Below are 15657 nucleotides of genomic sequence, written 5' to 3'. Positions count from 1 at the left end.
GTGGTAATGTATGAGGAGGAGGAGGCAGAGAACTTGGGGAGGCAGCACATGCCTAAACACGGGTTTCAGATATTATTATTATTATTATTATTATTATTATTATTATTATTATTATTATTATTATTATTATCTCAAACCCGTGTTTAGGCATGCGCTGCCTCCCCAAGTTCTCTGCCTCCTCCTCCTCATATATTACCACCACCATCATCATTTATACTACTACTACTATTATTATTATTATTATTATCATTATGAAGAAGAAGAAGAAGAAGAAGAAGAAGAAGAAGAAGAAGAAGAAGAAGAAGAACAACAACAACAACAACAACAACAGACTAGATAGGTAGACAAAAATGCCAAATCCAGTCTGAACTGACTGTGTGATGATCAATAACAACAACAACAACAACAACAACAATAGTAATGGTAATGTATGAGGAGGCGGCAGAGGACTTGGGGAGGCAGGGCATGCCTAAACACGGGTTTGAGACAATTCCCACGGTCCAGCCAGCCGCCCTCGCCTCCCAGGGAGGCGAGAGAGGCTAAAGCACGCCCTGCGTAACGATCCGCACGTGTGAAGTGGCCCCGACACGTGTCAAGGGGGACAAGCGGGTTTGAAAAGAGGGTGGGGATGGCAGGGACCCCCGCCCGAGGACCGACTTCGGAGCGAGCCGCGACGGCCACCCCCCCCCGGCCCCGGGCAGCGTGGCCAGCCCAGACTCACCTCCCTCAGGCCGCTGAGGCCGCCCGTCCCGGGCTCGGCCGCCCCGTCAGCGCCGCCGCCGCCGCCGCTCGTCGACAAACTGCGCTCCGCCGCCGCCAGCCAGCCAGGCCTCCCGCTCGCCCAGCGACAGCGCCGCCGCCGCGCCACTGGCTCCCCGCCGCGTCAATCCTCCTTCCGCCTCGCCCATTTGCCGCCTCCCCCTCCGTTCTGTCCGCCTCGTCCAGGAGAAGCGACCTATCGGGAGGGAGGGGCGGGGAAAAGCTCTCGGGACGCTTCCTCTCTCTTTTCGAGACCTTTACATAAAGAAAGGGAGGGACCACAGCTCCCGGCGTGCCTTGCGCCGGCTGCCTTCGTCCGCGGCCACGGCCGAGTGGCCGCCGGGGAGGCTGGGAGTGGTAGTTAGAGGCGTGTGGGCGTGGGACTCGTAGCGATGCTGGCTCATTTCTTTTGCATTTGCAGCTAGGTTAATTGGCGAGAAAAAAACGGGGCTGTAAGGATGCGTTACAGGGGACGACGGCACAGGCACAGCGTGAAAAGCTTATGAAAAGTACATAAATTCTGCTTTGATTACTAGAAGAGTCTTGACTGATCCTTCAGTTGTGTCAAGACATTCGGGGATCACTTTCCTGCGCACACTTATATTTGTAGATTTAGTTATTTATATTGCTTAGTTAGATTTTTCAGATTTAGTTACACGGGGCGCTCTCGATTCGTGCACATAATAAAACCCAGTAATGGGGGCATTATTCGAAATGATCTTTCTACAGAAAACAGGATCATGGGTTCCACTTCACCAGAAACTGGCAATGAAAATTTGAAAACATCCATTTGTATGAAATACTGTCAAAGAAAAGGAGACTTATCTCCTGTAGCAGATACAACCCATATCTTTAAACAGATCTGCAATCTCCTGTATTTTGCTAGAGATCTTTCAAAGGAGCATCTCTTTTTTTTATTATTTCTTTCCTTTTCTCCATTTTGCACGAACAATGATGGGCGTCTCAAATCCAAACAGCAATTGTGCATGCCTTCCTTAATCTCCACCGCACAAGTGCCAGCTTTGCATTAATGTGAGAGCCTTGTGGCTCGTATTAAAACACAACCTGGTATCAGTTTATAAGTCTCAAGAAATCGATTTTTACACTATCCGAACCCGTGCTAATCGTGCCCTATCTGCATCAAATCTCGGAAGAGCCATGAGTGTCTAAAAGAACTACAAGTTGTCCGCAACGTACGACCACAATGGAGCCCAAACTTTATGTTGCTAAGTAAGACGGTTAAGTGAACCTTGCCCCATTTTACCCTCTTTCTTGCACAATTGCTAGGTGAATCACTGCTGTCCTTAAGTGAGTAACATGGTTGTTAAGTGAATCTGGCTTCCCCATTGACTTTGCTTCTCAGCAGGTCACAAAAGGGGATCGCGTGACCTCCGGGACACGGTCACCGTCGTAAATATGAGTCAGTGGGCAAGCGTCTGAATTTGAATCACATGATATGGGGATGCTGCAACTGTGGTAAGTGTGAAAAATGGTCATAAGCAGGGCTTTTTTTGTCATAGAACGCTCAGAACGGAGTTCTGGCACCTTTTTGGGATGGGACCTTGTAGGGTAGGCAAGGCGGGTTGTATGACATGTGTGAGTTCCGGCACCTTTTTCTTTTACAAAAAAAGCACTGGTCATAAGTCACTTTTTCCAATGCTATTGAAACTTCAGATGGCCACTAAATGAACTGTTGTAGATGGAGGACCTGCTGTATAGCTGACATTCTCCTCCCCAACTCCTTTTTACCTTTTTCAGATCTCTCCCACCGAACAAGGCAGATGACAGGCAAATCCTGCCTATTGGACGGAAAAGACTCTTGCTTACGGTTTCCAGTCTCCAAGACTCGCATGGCATTGCTGGATAAAGGTGATTAGGACACCAGGAAAGACTCCCTGGCAGATGGGTGCCAAATGGCCCTGACATGTCAAAAGAAAGTCAAAAAAAAGAGGAAGCCATTCATTACGGCCTCTCCCAATTGAGAGGGATCTAAAAGGACCGGGTCCGTCTTCCATGAGGTGTGAAGGTTGGTTAAGGTTTTAATAACAATAACAACAACAACAACAACAACAATAATAATAATAATAATAATAATAATAATAATAATAATAATAATAATAAATAAAAGTTGGAAGGGACCTTGGAGGTCATCTAGTCCAACCCCCTGCTCAGGCAGAAAACCCTATACCATTTCAGACAAGTGGCTGTCCAGTCTCTTCGTAAAAACTTCCAGTGTTGGAGCATTCACTGCTTCTGGAGGCAGGTGGTTCCACTGGTTAATTGTTCTCACTGTCAGGAAGTTTCTCCTTAGTTCTAGGTTGCTTCTCTCCTTGACTAGTTTCCATCCGTTGCTTCTTGTCCTGCCTTCTGGTGCTTTGGAGAATAGCTTGACTCCCTCTTCTTTGGGGCAGCCCCTGAGATTTTGTATAGGTAGAAAATTTCTACCTAGGCTTACTTTTGGACAGGTACTTTTCTCTAAACCAATGGTTCAACAGTCTTGGCAACTTTTAAGTTGTGCAGACTTCAAATTTCCCAGCCAACATTGCTGTTACCTTCCCACCGGAGTGGTCCCTATTTTTCTACTTGCATTTTTACGTGCTTTCGAACTGCTAGGTTGGCAGAAGCTGGGACGAGTAACAGGCGCTCACTCTGTTACGCGGCACTCGGGATTCGACCCGCCAAACTGCTGACCTTCTGATCGACAAGCTCAGCGTCCTAACCCACTGAGCCACCACGTCCCTCATATATACATACACACACACACACACACACACACACCACACACACACACACACACACACATATATATACTGTACTATGCACAAATAGACAGAATATACAAAATATATTACATCTATCGTAGATAGAATTAAATACAGTAGATTAAAATCATATTAAGAGCATTAAGGGAATCGAGGAGATAATTCTCTTCTATTTGTGCCAGTCTAGATAATTCATTTATGCAAGCTTCTCCTTCCGCCCACTCACTCACAGGGTACGCAATGTTATAATGAGCCTTGATTCTGCATCATTTATGACTAGATAAATACATATTTTTGGAAAAGAAGGAATACCTCTATTAACATGGCCATCTGTGATCTGCTGTGCTACAAAATACTTTAGAAAATATATTAGACATAATACGTATATTAGATATAACCTATAAATATTAAAGCGTTGATTGGTTTTGCATATCGTACGGACTGAGCTATCTCATTAAGCTGTATCTCTGCTTCATTTCTTTGAACATGGCGGGCTATACAAAGATATCGGTTGTATTTTGCTTATGGCTTTGTGCTATCTGCACTAATATACCTAGAGCAGGGCTTTTCAACCTTTTCAACCATTGTACCACTTTTAGGATATGGCAACATCCGAGTACTACCAGTCTCCTAGCAAGGTGTCAAAAACTTGATGACCAAAAAAAAAAAGGAAAAAAGTGATGAAGTACAGGTACTCCTCGACTTACAACAGTTTGCTTAGTGATTGTTCGAAGTTACACTGGCACTGAAAAAAGTGCCCCCCCAAGCCACAGCCAAGCAAGACGCCTGCCTGCCGGCACGGTGGCACCCTTCCTCCTGTCCGAGGTTTTCATTGTTGTGAGCGTTTCTGTTGAGGACTGGCAGCGGGGGTGGGGTGGGGGGGTGGTTTTTATTCCCCCCGTCTGCTGGGTGGTTGCAGCAGGTTTTGGTCACTTCACATGACCCTGGGACACTGACCATCATAAATATGAATCAGTTGCCAAGCATCTGAATGTAAATCACAAGACCCTGGAGATGCTGCAATATTCCAGCTGACTCGCACTTCTTTTGGTCTCAGAAGCGCCAGGATCAGTGCCGAGCTCCAGCTGGAGCATGGTGCTAATCCTGGCGCTTCCGCTGAGCCCTGACAGCCCTGCAGCTCCAGCCGTCTCTCGCTCAGGTTGTGTGCGGTGCTGCCACCGGTTCAGCTCATTCCCCTCCCCCGCTACCACTTTTCTAGGATGGTCGCCTACCACCTGCCAGGTGCCAATGTACCACGAGTGGTACCCATACCACTGGTTGAAAAGCCCTGGACTAGAGTATCCCATGCTTTGCCATCATTCTTCGTCCATTAAAATCTAAAGAGGAGCTGAGAGAAAACCCCAAATACTTCAATTCAGGGAGGGGGGAGTCTAGTAGCAAATTAGAAGTCTTTCCTGACTCACAAATTTTAGTAAAAGGCATCAACTTGCATGAGCTGGAACGCACAGCGTTGGATGCATCGAGACAAGAATAGGTTAGAATGGGGCCACTTTATGCATCTAAGGAAGCTACAACTCACCAAATAAAAACATTAAAAAAATAAATTAAAACTCCGAACAAAAATGTGTAAGTTGGGAAAGTGTTCTGATTTGTTGCTACTATAGACTAACATAGAAAGCCAGTGTGGTGTAGAGCAGGGGTAGGCAACCTTGGCTCTTTGATGACTCGTGGACTTCAACTCCCAGAATTCCTGAGCCAGCCATGCTGAGGGGAAAGAGAGAGGTTTCCAAGCTGAGCCACGCTGGCTGAGGAATTCTGGGAGTTGAAGTCCACGAGTCATGAAGGGGGCCAAAGTTTCCCTCGTGCTGGCTCAGGAATTCTGGGAGTTGAAGTCCACGAGTCATAAAAGAGCCAAGGTTGCCTATCCCTGGTGTAGAGGTTAAGGCATCAGCCTAGAAACCAGGAGGCCATGAGTTCTAGTCCCACCTTAGGCCAGATCCGTTCTCTCAGCCCTAGGAAAGAGGCAACGGGACATCCCTCCTGAAAAACCTTGCCAAGAAAATTGCAAGACTTGTCCAGGCGTTCCCTGAGAAACAGACATGAACGTAAGAAAAAGAAAATGGACTTTTAACACGGTCTCCTCCTACCATGCCCCAAATGCTGAACTGATTCTTGGGAACATAGGATAACAGATTAATTTCTTGCCTTGATTGTCCTCGTTGCAAATTTGAACCCAAATTTTAGCTAAAGGCTCGTCCGAGACCCAGATTAAAAAAAAAAAAGTTGAGAATCAAATGTCTTCAGAGATTCTCAATCATCCAGGTCACGGTTGTCCCAAAAGTGCTTTTCAAAAGGCAGCGGAACTTTTCTTGTCTTTTTTTTTCCCCTTGAAAACATTTTGCTTCTCATCAAAGAAGCTTCTTCTGTTCTGTTCAGTTTAGTTCAGAACCGAAGAAGCTTCTTGGTTGAGAAGTAAAACATGTTCAAGGGGGGAAAAAAACAACACCAAGAAAGTCCAATTGCCTTTTGGGGAAAAAAGCAGCTTTGGTTCACCGTCTGCAAGCAGAATAGTGACCAAATCATCCAGGAGCCCCAAAGTTTTTCACCACAAGAAGCCAATTGAATTTTAACCGCCAAGCTGGCCTCTGCAACGGGACGATTTGGCTTCACTTATGGAAATGCAACAAATGGTTTAAACCCCAAATTTCCCCCTCTTGGAGGAACTCCGCTGGGCAGACAAAACTTCCTGTTCCCAGCAGAATGAAGCAGCTCAATTGCTCCTGGGGTCTTGGCCTTCATTTCCATCTCAATATTCAGGCAAGTTGTTTTGCCATCCAAGAATCTCACAGGAAGGCTGTTGTTTCTGTGGTGGTGGGAAGGTCTCTCCATCTGGTGAATGCTGAGAAGGCCTGCATTGTCTCATCTTGGCAAGGCCCAGCTAGAATTCGGGTTGGGATCAGCTGCAATCTGAAGCTGTCCAGAAATCCATGGAGAGTTGTCCGGATGTTTGGAAAGGGGGACCACACATCGGCATAAGAGGCCGTATCCCTCCAGATTGAAGGGATGAAACACCAAGCTGTTTTTCCCTCTTTCGGCTGATGTCCTCATCTCCACGTCTCAATGCCTACTGCAGCTTTCCCCCAGCCTGACCATCTTCAGACAGGCGAGAGCAACCATGCCCCATGACTCCCAGCCTGTGCTGGTGATTGTCTGGATGGCCCAATAGGAACGGTGGCGGACCAGATGGAAGAGATGTTTTCTTTCTTGTTTTGCTTGGCAAGCAAAAGCCAGCATTCAGTGGCTTGGCGTGGGACGTTTCCAAAAAGAGCGGAAGACACGCCAGGCTGAAATTTGGGACAACAGCTGTAAGTCAATGTTGACAATTCGGAGTTGGCTGGTGTGACTTACAAGGAGCAGCCAGTTGGGTGGCACTTTTTCAGACTGACACATCTTATTAAAGGCAGAAGGTTTTGTGAGTTTACTTTTGATTTTGGGCTGCCGTAGTTTAACCCACTTTTCCTCCTATGCATGTTGTGCAATCTCTCTCTCTCTCTCTCTCTCTCTCTCTCTCTCTCTCTCTCTCTCTCATACAATGGTTAGATGGCCTAGACATTGTTTTTGAGCATAGATCTTTTTAACATTTATGTTATTATATATTGCTAATCCATGTATGATATGCCATACACTAAATCAATCTATGATAGCAGTGTTCCAATATCTCAGGGGCTGCCCCAAAGCAGAGGCAGTCAAGCTATTCTCCAAAGCACCTGAAAGCAGGACAGAAAGCAACGGATGGAAACTAGTCAAGGAGAGAAGCAGCCTAGAACTAAGGAGAAACTTCCTGACAGTTAGAACAACTAACCAGTGGAACAACCTGCCTCCAGAAGCTGTGAATGCTCCAAGACTGGAAGTTTTTAAGAAGAGATTGGACAGCCATTTGTCTGAAATGGTATAGGGTTTTCTGCCCGAGCAGGGGGTTGGACTAGATGACCTCCAAGGTCCCTTCCAACTTCTTCTTCTTCTTCTTCTTCTTCTTCTTCTTCTTCTTCTTCTTCTTCTTCTTCTTCTTCTTCTTCTTCTTCTTCTTCTTCTTATTCTTATTATTATTATTATTATTATTATTATTATTATTATTATTATTATTATTATTATCTATCATCTATCTATCTATCTATCTATCTATCTATCTATCTATCTATCTATCTATCTATCTTCTATCTAATCTATCTACTGCTTCTCCCCAGAACAATTCACAAAATAAAGTATTGCAATAAATGGAAACAGCTTTAAAAAGACATGACTTGCAACTTAGCACAAGCCAGTCATATTGTGGTTATTCAACAAACTATATCACTTAAACATTCATGGCTTTGTACTGGACAAAGCTGCCTGCTCCTGGAAATGAATTCAGTGGGAGCCCAACTTACAAGATGCCCCAGAGCAGATGCAGAGGGCTAAAAGAATACGTAGTAATGAAGGAGTAACATTTATTTATATTTACTTGTATCCCACTGTTATTATTTTTACAAATAACTCAAGGCGGCAAAGATCTTCCGCTTCCTATTTTCCCCACCACAATCCTGTGAGGTGGGTGACAATGACTGACCCAAAGGCTGGCTTTCACGGCTAACGCGGGTCTTGAACTCACAGTCTCCCACATTCTAGCCTGGCGCCTTAACCACTAGACCGAACTGCCTCTCAGTTTATCTGATTCAACTTTTTGTTTAATCGAGGAACGGTTAGCTATCAAGGAAGGCTCACAGGCCTTTTCAAATTTGATGCAATTTGTTCAGAAATGCAGAGAGCTTGTATCTAAAGTATATCTCCAAAATCGCTCTGATATGAAGTACGTGTCATATCACTTTGCATAAAGTATAGGATATTTTTAAATATATTCTTCCCGTGTGGGACGGACACAGAGAGGGTTGGTGAAAAAACCAAGGCCCACCCCTATCCTTCAGATGGTCCAAGAAGAGTGGCTGGACTGGGATAGTTGATTTGAAACTGGGTCAAAATCCAGCTGGACCGTCTTCCCCCTCCCAACTCTGCAGCACTCTGTAATACGAAAAATCTGCAGTCTGGTGTCTGGAGCCAAAATGCAAGGACAGCCTCAGTGCAAGACATCTGCACGGCACAAATTTATTCTCACTGCAGCAGGACACAAATTGTGCCCACCCTTCGCGCCGGTGTCCATAACATCACAGCTTACTGAAACAGAATGTATTCTTACGGCAACGCTCCGTCCTACAGCCAGGATCACGGCCAAGGAAAGACACTGAATTCCACCCCGATAAAATTGAATAGAATACCTTATTTGGCCAAGTGTGATTAAACACACAAGGAATTGGTCTCTGGTGCAGAAGCACTCAGTTTACCAGCAAAACAATATAATAATAATAATAACAACAATTGTACAACAACAACAACAACAATTCTAACAAAGGGAATCCTCGGCTTACAACCACAATTAAGCCCAAATTTTTTGTCTTTAAGTAAGGCAGTTGCTAAGTGACTTTTGCCCCATTTTAAGACCTTTCTTGCCACCATTGTGAAACGAATCACGGCAGTTGTTCAGTTAATATCACAGTTGTTAAGTGCATCTGGCTTCCCCATTGACTTTGCTTGTCAGAAGGTGGCAAAAGCGGATCACGGGGGACGCTGCAACCGTCATAAATATGAGTCAGCTGCTAAGCGTCTTGAATTTTGATCGCATGACCACAGCGAGGCGACAATGGTCGTTAAGTGTGAAAAACGATCATAAGTCACTTTTTCCAGTGCCATTGTAACCTTGGTCACGAAATGAACTGTTGTAAGTGGAGGACTGGACTAGAAGACCTCCAAGGTCCCTTCCAGCTTCTATTCTATTCTATTCTATTCTATTCTATCCTATCCTATCCTATCCTATCCTATCCTATCCTATCCTATCCTATCCTATCCTGATTAAACATTTTCACTGTCAGGAGATTTCTCTTTAGTTCTAGGCTGGATTTGTCTTTAACAAACTTCCACCCATTACTTCTTGTCCTGCCCTCAGATGTTTTGGAGAATAAGTCAACCCCCTCTTCTCTGTGACAGCCCTTCAAATACTGGAAGACAGTTAGAATGTCCCCCCTAAACCTTCTCTTTTTTAGGTTAGACACACCTAGTTCCGCAACCCTTCGTCATGTGGTTTAGCCCCCAGACCCCTTATCATCTTTGTTAGCTTTCTCTGCACTCTCTCTAGAGTCTAGGCCATGGGTAGGTAACCTTGGCTCTTTTATGACTCGTGGACTTCAACTCCCAGAATTCCTGAGCCAGCATGGCTCAGATTGGAAACCTCTCCCTTTTCCCTCAGCATAGCTGGCTCAGGAATTTTGGGAGTTGAAGTCCACCAGTCATCAAAGAGCCAAGGTTGCCAACCTCTGGTAGGGTCTCAGCGTCTTTGGTGTACGGTGGGGACCAGAAAAGGATGCGGTATTCCAGGTGTGGCCTCAGTAGTGAGGTATAAAGCGATATGATCACTTCTTGTGATCTTGCAGAGCGGTTAAAAATAAATAAATAAACCACCATCTCTAGCCAATCCATTTCTCCCACAGCAATCCTTAATTTAACACCTCCCCACACACACACTTTCAAGGGATCCCTGCTTCTTCTTGTCCTAGTCCTCATGATGACCCTCAAATTCTACAAGGCAAGTTTCTGCTGGGGCAACCCCACCCCACTCCCAAACACACACACACACACACACACACACACACACACACACACACACACGGGGGAGGGTGGGGAGAAATTTAACATGCTTTGAGTTCGGTCTCCTTGAATAATTCAACCCCCTTGAGCTTTTCCGCTCTAAGGCTTTCGCTGGAAGATGGCAGCCCCCGTTGGCGTTCAGAACGCCAAGGGAACTATGATCAAACGGGGATTGGGGTTTCGAGGAAGAATTTCCTGCATGGAGGAGAAGGCAAAGAAAGGAAATTGATCTTCCTGGTTTAGCAATTCTGCCTTGAGGTCTCCATTGAGGATGGAAAGGTAGAGATCAGGAAAATGAGCAAAAAGAGAACTTTCCCTTTAATCTCTTTGTTTTGGTCCCTCCTTTAGGGACTGTGGAGATCTGCTGTCCTACTTTTGCCTCTGTCTGTCTGTCTGTCTGTCTGTCTGTCTGTCTGTCCGTCCATCCGTCCGTCCATCCATCCATCCATGCATCCATCCATCCATCTATCTATCTATCTATCTATCTATCTATCTATCTATCTATCTATCTATCTATCATCTATCTATCTATCTATCTATCTATCTATCTATCTATCTATCTATCTATCTATCTAATCCATCCTTCCATCTATCTATCTATCTATCTATCTATCTATCTATCTATCTATCTATCTATCTATCTATCTATCTATCTATCTATCTAATCCATCCTTCCATCTATCTATCTATCTATCTATCTATCTATCTATCTATCTATCTATCTATCTATCTATCTATCTATCTATCTATCTATTCCATCCTTCCATCTATCTATCTATCTACTGTATCTATCTATCTATCTATCTATCTATCTATCTATCTATCTATCATCTATCTATCTATCTATCTATCTATCTATCTATCTATCTATCTATCTATCTATCTATCTCTATCTCATCTCTATCTTCTCTCTCATCTATCTGATCTATCCTCTATCATCTGTCTGTCTGTCTATCTACCTATCTACCTATCTATCTATCTATTATCTATCTATCTATCTATCTATCTATCTATCTATCTATCTATCTAATCTCTCTCATCTATCTATCAATCTATCAAAGAAGGAGGGAGGGAGGGTAGGAGGGAGGGAAGGAAGGACAAGACAAGGAGGAAGGATGGTGCTGGTGTAAGTAAAGAATAAAAGAGTAAAATATAAATTTTAAGTAAATAAACACGGGATCTAAACAAGCATCATGGTGTTTACAGTTTCTGAATATGCCATTACAGTAGTTACTTGTGATAGTATAGCAACCACTAAGGATGCTTAACCTAGTATAATCACAAACTCAAATTGCATGTATATCGCTTATACCCTTAATTAAAACCGTAACACCCAGCCCTATTTTGTCTAGGGGCTCTGCATTTGGGGGCGTTCCCAAGCTTGGATTTTAAAGTCCTACCTTGATGGCATCATTGCCCCAAAGTTTCTGTGGGTCAGCTTGTGTGATGGTTACATTATGCTGAAATGAACATTCTTCTCCCACAAGCTTCCATTTATTTGTTTGTTTGTTTGTTTGTTTATCTATCTGTGATAATTGCTTTAATTGCTGGTTATATGCCACCCAGGTCATGTTCGGGGAGAAAGGTGGGCATATTAATTTGAGAGAGAGAGAGATGATGGGTGGATGGATGGATGGATAGATAGATACATATAGATGGATGGACAGACAGACAGAGATGGATGGACGGATGGACAGACAGACAGACAATGATAGATGGACAGACCTAGACATGAGATAGAGGGAGAGGACAGAGAAACAGAGACTATATTTGTGTGTGTGTGTATACTATATATATCACTATATCTATATCTATATCTATATCTATCTATCTATCTATCTATCTATCTATCTATCTATCTATCTATCTATCTATCTATCTATCTATCTATCTATCTACCTACCTACCTACCTACCTATCTACCTATCTACCTATCTATCTATCTATCTATCTATCTATCTATCTATCTATCTATCTATCTATCTATCTATAGAGAGAGAGACCAATTCAGAAATTGTTACAATAATTTGAATACCGGTATATCTCAGCATAAATGGAAGACTGATGACTCAAAAGCCCTTCTCCATCCTGTCCAGACTCTTGATGGATGTTTTCTGCGGGCTTCTTCTTAATTAAACAACAGCTGCCACCAGCCACATTAATTCACCTTTGACAGAACTTGTGGGAATTTAGATCTGCAGGGTTATTGTTTGTTGGCAGAGGAGGAAGAAATGTTCCGGCTCTCTTGAAGGAAGCACATAATTTTTCACCCCGGCAACCAGGACGTGAGCAAAACTATAATGACATCCTTTCTTTGGCCAGTTCCAGGTTTCTAATGCAAGAGTTGTACTAAAGAATGCTTGCAACTTCAAATGGGACACTAAATGAATGATTGTAAGTGAAGGACTACCTGTGGCCAGTTGGCTAATGATCTGCCCCATGAATATATTTGTCTCCCCCTCCAGGGGTTGGGAAAAAAACAATCCCCCAGAGAAATTGGCTGTAGTATTTATGAACGTAGGCAAAGAAATATTGATATTAGCTTTTATATTCTCTTTTATTTATTTATTTATTTATTTATTGTATTTATATACCGCCCTTTCCCGAAGGACTCAGGGCGGTTTACAGGGTGATTAAAAACAAAAAATACAAAAGTTAAAAACAATTAAAAAATTATATCAATACTACTATCTACTATATAATATCACTTAGTTCTAATACTATCCACTATCTACACTCTAATATGTTTATCTAATTTTAGTTTGGATGTAAGAGACTGAAGGTCAGTCGAAGCCCACCTCATTTCGGTAACTTTTTTTTTTCCTTCTTTGTTTTTGGGGAAAAAAAGCAAAAGTAATCAGGTTAATTCCTCTTCTAGGTTTATCATGTACCAAAATGCTTCCTTTCTCCCCCAAGGTGCCACCCTATCAAAGCGTTGCCAAAATGTATAGCTTGATCACTTGGCGCGAGGTCAACTTATCAAAAGCTTTGCTCTCTGCAGATTCCGGAGATTACATTCTGCCATTCCCTGAACTAGAAAAACACCCATGTGAAAAATAAGTATGATACACATCCAGAAACGATTATATTGGTACGTTCACGGAGAACAAGGATTAGCCATAGTTCTGTTCTGGGCTCAAATATGATAACATGTGTGAAATGCTCTCTGTTTGGGGATATTATACTCATCGTTGGTGGAAAGAATCCCACAAAGACACGCTAGGAATGTCGGAAGACACTGCTGCCAAATTTATGCTGCTCCACATAAGCCAGGGGCCCAAATTATCTGCCCTAAAACAACATCAGCTCTGTGGTAGGATTGACAAAAGAAAAATTAAAAAAGAGCAGCTTCCTGGCTGGGATCATCTCCTTTTGCCGTTTCTTTTTGCCCAGCCGCCTTCTTCTTGCTAAAAGCTTTTCTTTCTTGTTAAAAGCTATAGGGTTGTAGAAGAAAAGGCTGCAACGGATAATACTGCCAGTGATGTATGACAGAAGGGAGCAGGGGAGAGCAAGAAGCCCAAAGAATGCAGAAGACAGACAGAGGGAAAGAGAGAGAGAGAGAGAGAGAGAGAGAGAGAGAGAGAGAGAGAGAGAGAGAGAGAGAGAGAGAGAGAGAGAGAAATAGAGACAGAGACAGAGACAGACAGAGAGAGACAGAGAGAGAAAGAGAGAGAGAGAGAAAGAAAGACAGAGAGAGAGAGGGACAGAGAGAGAGAGAGAGAAAGAAAGAAAGAGAGAGAGAGGGAGAGAGAGAGAGAGAGAGAGAGAAAGAGAGAGAGACAGACAGAGAGAGACAGAGAGAGAAAGAGAGAAACAGAGAGAGAGAAAGAGAAAGAGAAAGAGAAAGAGAGAAAGATAAAAAGAGAGAAAGAGAGATAGACACACACACACAGAGAGAGAAAGAGATAGAGACAGATAGAGAGAAAGAGAGAAAGAGAGAGAGAGGAGAGAAAGAGATAGAGAGAAACAGAGAAAGAGATAGACAGACAGAGAGAGAAAGAGATAGAGACAAAGAAAGATAGAAAGAGAGACTGAGAAAGATAGAGATAGAGATAGAGACAGAGAAAGAGAGATAGAAAGAGACAGAGAAAGAGAGATAGAAAGAGAGAAAGAGAGAGAGAGAGAGAGATAGAGACAGAGACAAAGAGAGATAGATAGAGTGAGAGACAGAGAGAGACAGAGACAGAGAAAGAGATAGAGAGATAGAGAGAGAGAGAGAGAGAAACAGAGAAAGAGATAGAAAGAGAGAGACCGAGAGAGAAAGAGACAGATAGAGATAGAGACAGAGAAAGAGAGATAGAAAGAGAGAGAGAGAAATAGAGAGAGAGAGAGAGAGAGAGAGATCTGGGGAAAGCAGTGGAAAAGGAAGAGGGTTTAAAGCAGACACCTTCCCACCCACCTCCCAATATTACATTAGAGAGCTGGCAATAAAAGGGGATGGGAAGACTTTGATCAAGTTGGCAAGATTTCTTTCCTCTTAAAGGATACTGAGAAATTCGGTGTGCAAATTTTGCCCCCCCCACTTGTCCCCCCTCCCCCGATGCAAGGAATGGGGATAGAATTTTTACAAGGACAAAGGGAACATCTCCACTTTTGGGTGGGTTGAAGTTGCAAATTTAATGTGTGCTGAAACAAGGTCTGGCTGTGTTCGTATCACATGCCAGTTTACCGTGGACCGAATAAACCACGACTGATTGGGTTCACACAACATGGGCTGGTGATGATAGAGGAAGAGGGGAATTCCTGACCGCGAGAGCAATTAACCAGTGGAAATGCTGGCCTCCAGAAGTTGTGGGTGCTTCAACACTGGAGGTTTTTATTTTTTTAAAGAAGAGACTGGACAGCTATTTCTCTGGCATGGTGTAGTAGGGACTCCTGCTTGGCCAAGAGACTGGATTAGAAGACTTCCAAGCCTTTCCGACTCCGTTATTCTGTATTCTTATATCAGAATACTGATCCTTCTCCTCCGTGAGCCATGCTACGTGTATCGTGACTTCCATGCCGTTTACATAAAAGCAAAGCTGCATGGGTGTTCCAACACGGGGTGTGTGTGTGTGTGTGTGTGTGTGTGTGTGTGTCTCCAAGCTTGGCCATTTTAATACCTGTGGACGTCAACTCTCAGCATGTCTGTCTTGGGAATTCTGGGAGTGGGAAGTTCGCAAATCTTAAAGCTGCCGAGATTGGAGACCCCTGTTCAAACGCATGAGGTCACCATGGCTTCTAACACTCATCTCCTTTGGCAGGCCCAATAAGCTTTGTTCTTCTTCCTGTCCTGACTAGCCTGGAGCCTTCGGGGAAGGGAATCTTTTCACATCCCTTGCCAAGGAGACACTTTTCCCAGGAGAGGCCCAGGCCTGGTTTTGCTTGCACGCAAGGCACGTATCCTGCCCTTCTCTTATTAGAGACCCTTACTGAGCAAGGGAAGGGGCAAATGGAAGGCTAA

At 43.7% G+C, this 15657-nt stretch overlaps 1 protein-coding gene across 1 annotated transcript in view; it reads right to left on the bottom strand.

Moving 5' to 3' along the window:
* Positions 1-929, bottom strand: part of RAB40C (RAB40C, member RAS oncogene family) — a 49498-nt gene extending 48569 nt beyond the window's left edge. Inside the window, exon 1 of the mRNA XM_083372856.1 lies at positions 722-929. The gene's annotated coding sequence lies outside the window, so the exon portion shown is untranslated. The remainder of the gene's footprint in view (positions 1-721) is intronic.
* Between the last annotated feature and the right edge of the window lie 14728 nt (positions 930-15657).

The sequence above is a fragment of the Vipera ursinii genome, assembly GCF_947247035.1.
Source record: "Vipera ursinii genome assembly, chromosome: 13".
NCBI classification, from domain to species: domain Eukaryota; kingdom Metazoa; phylum Chordata; class Lepidosauria; order Squamata; family Viperidae; genus Vipera; species Vipera ursinii.
Note: the sequence above shows the minus strand (reverse complement) of the source record. Positions and strands in the feature narration are given on the sequence as shown.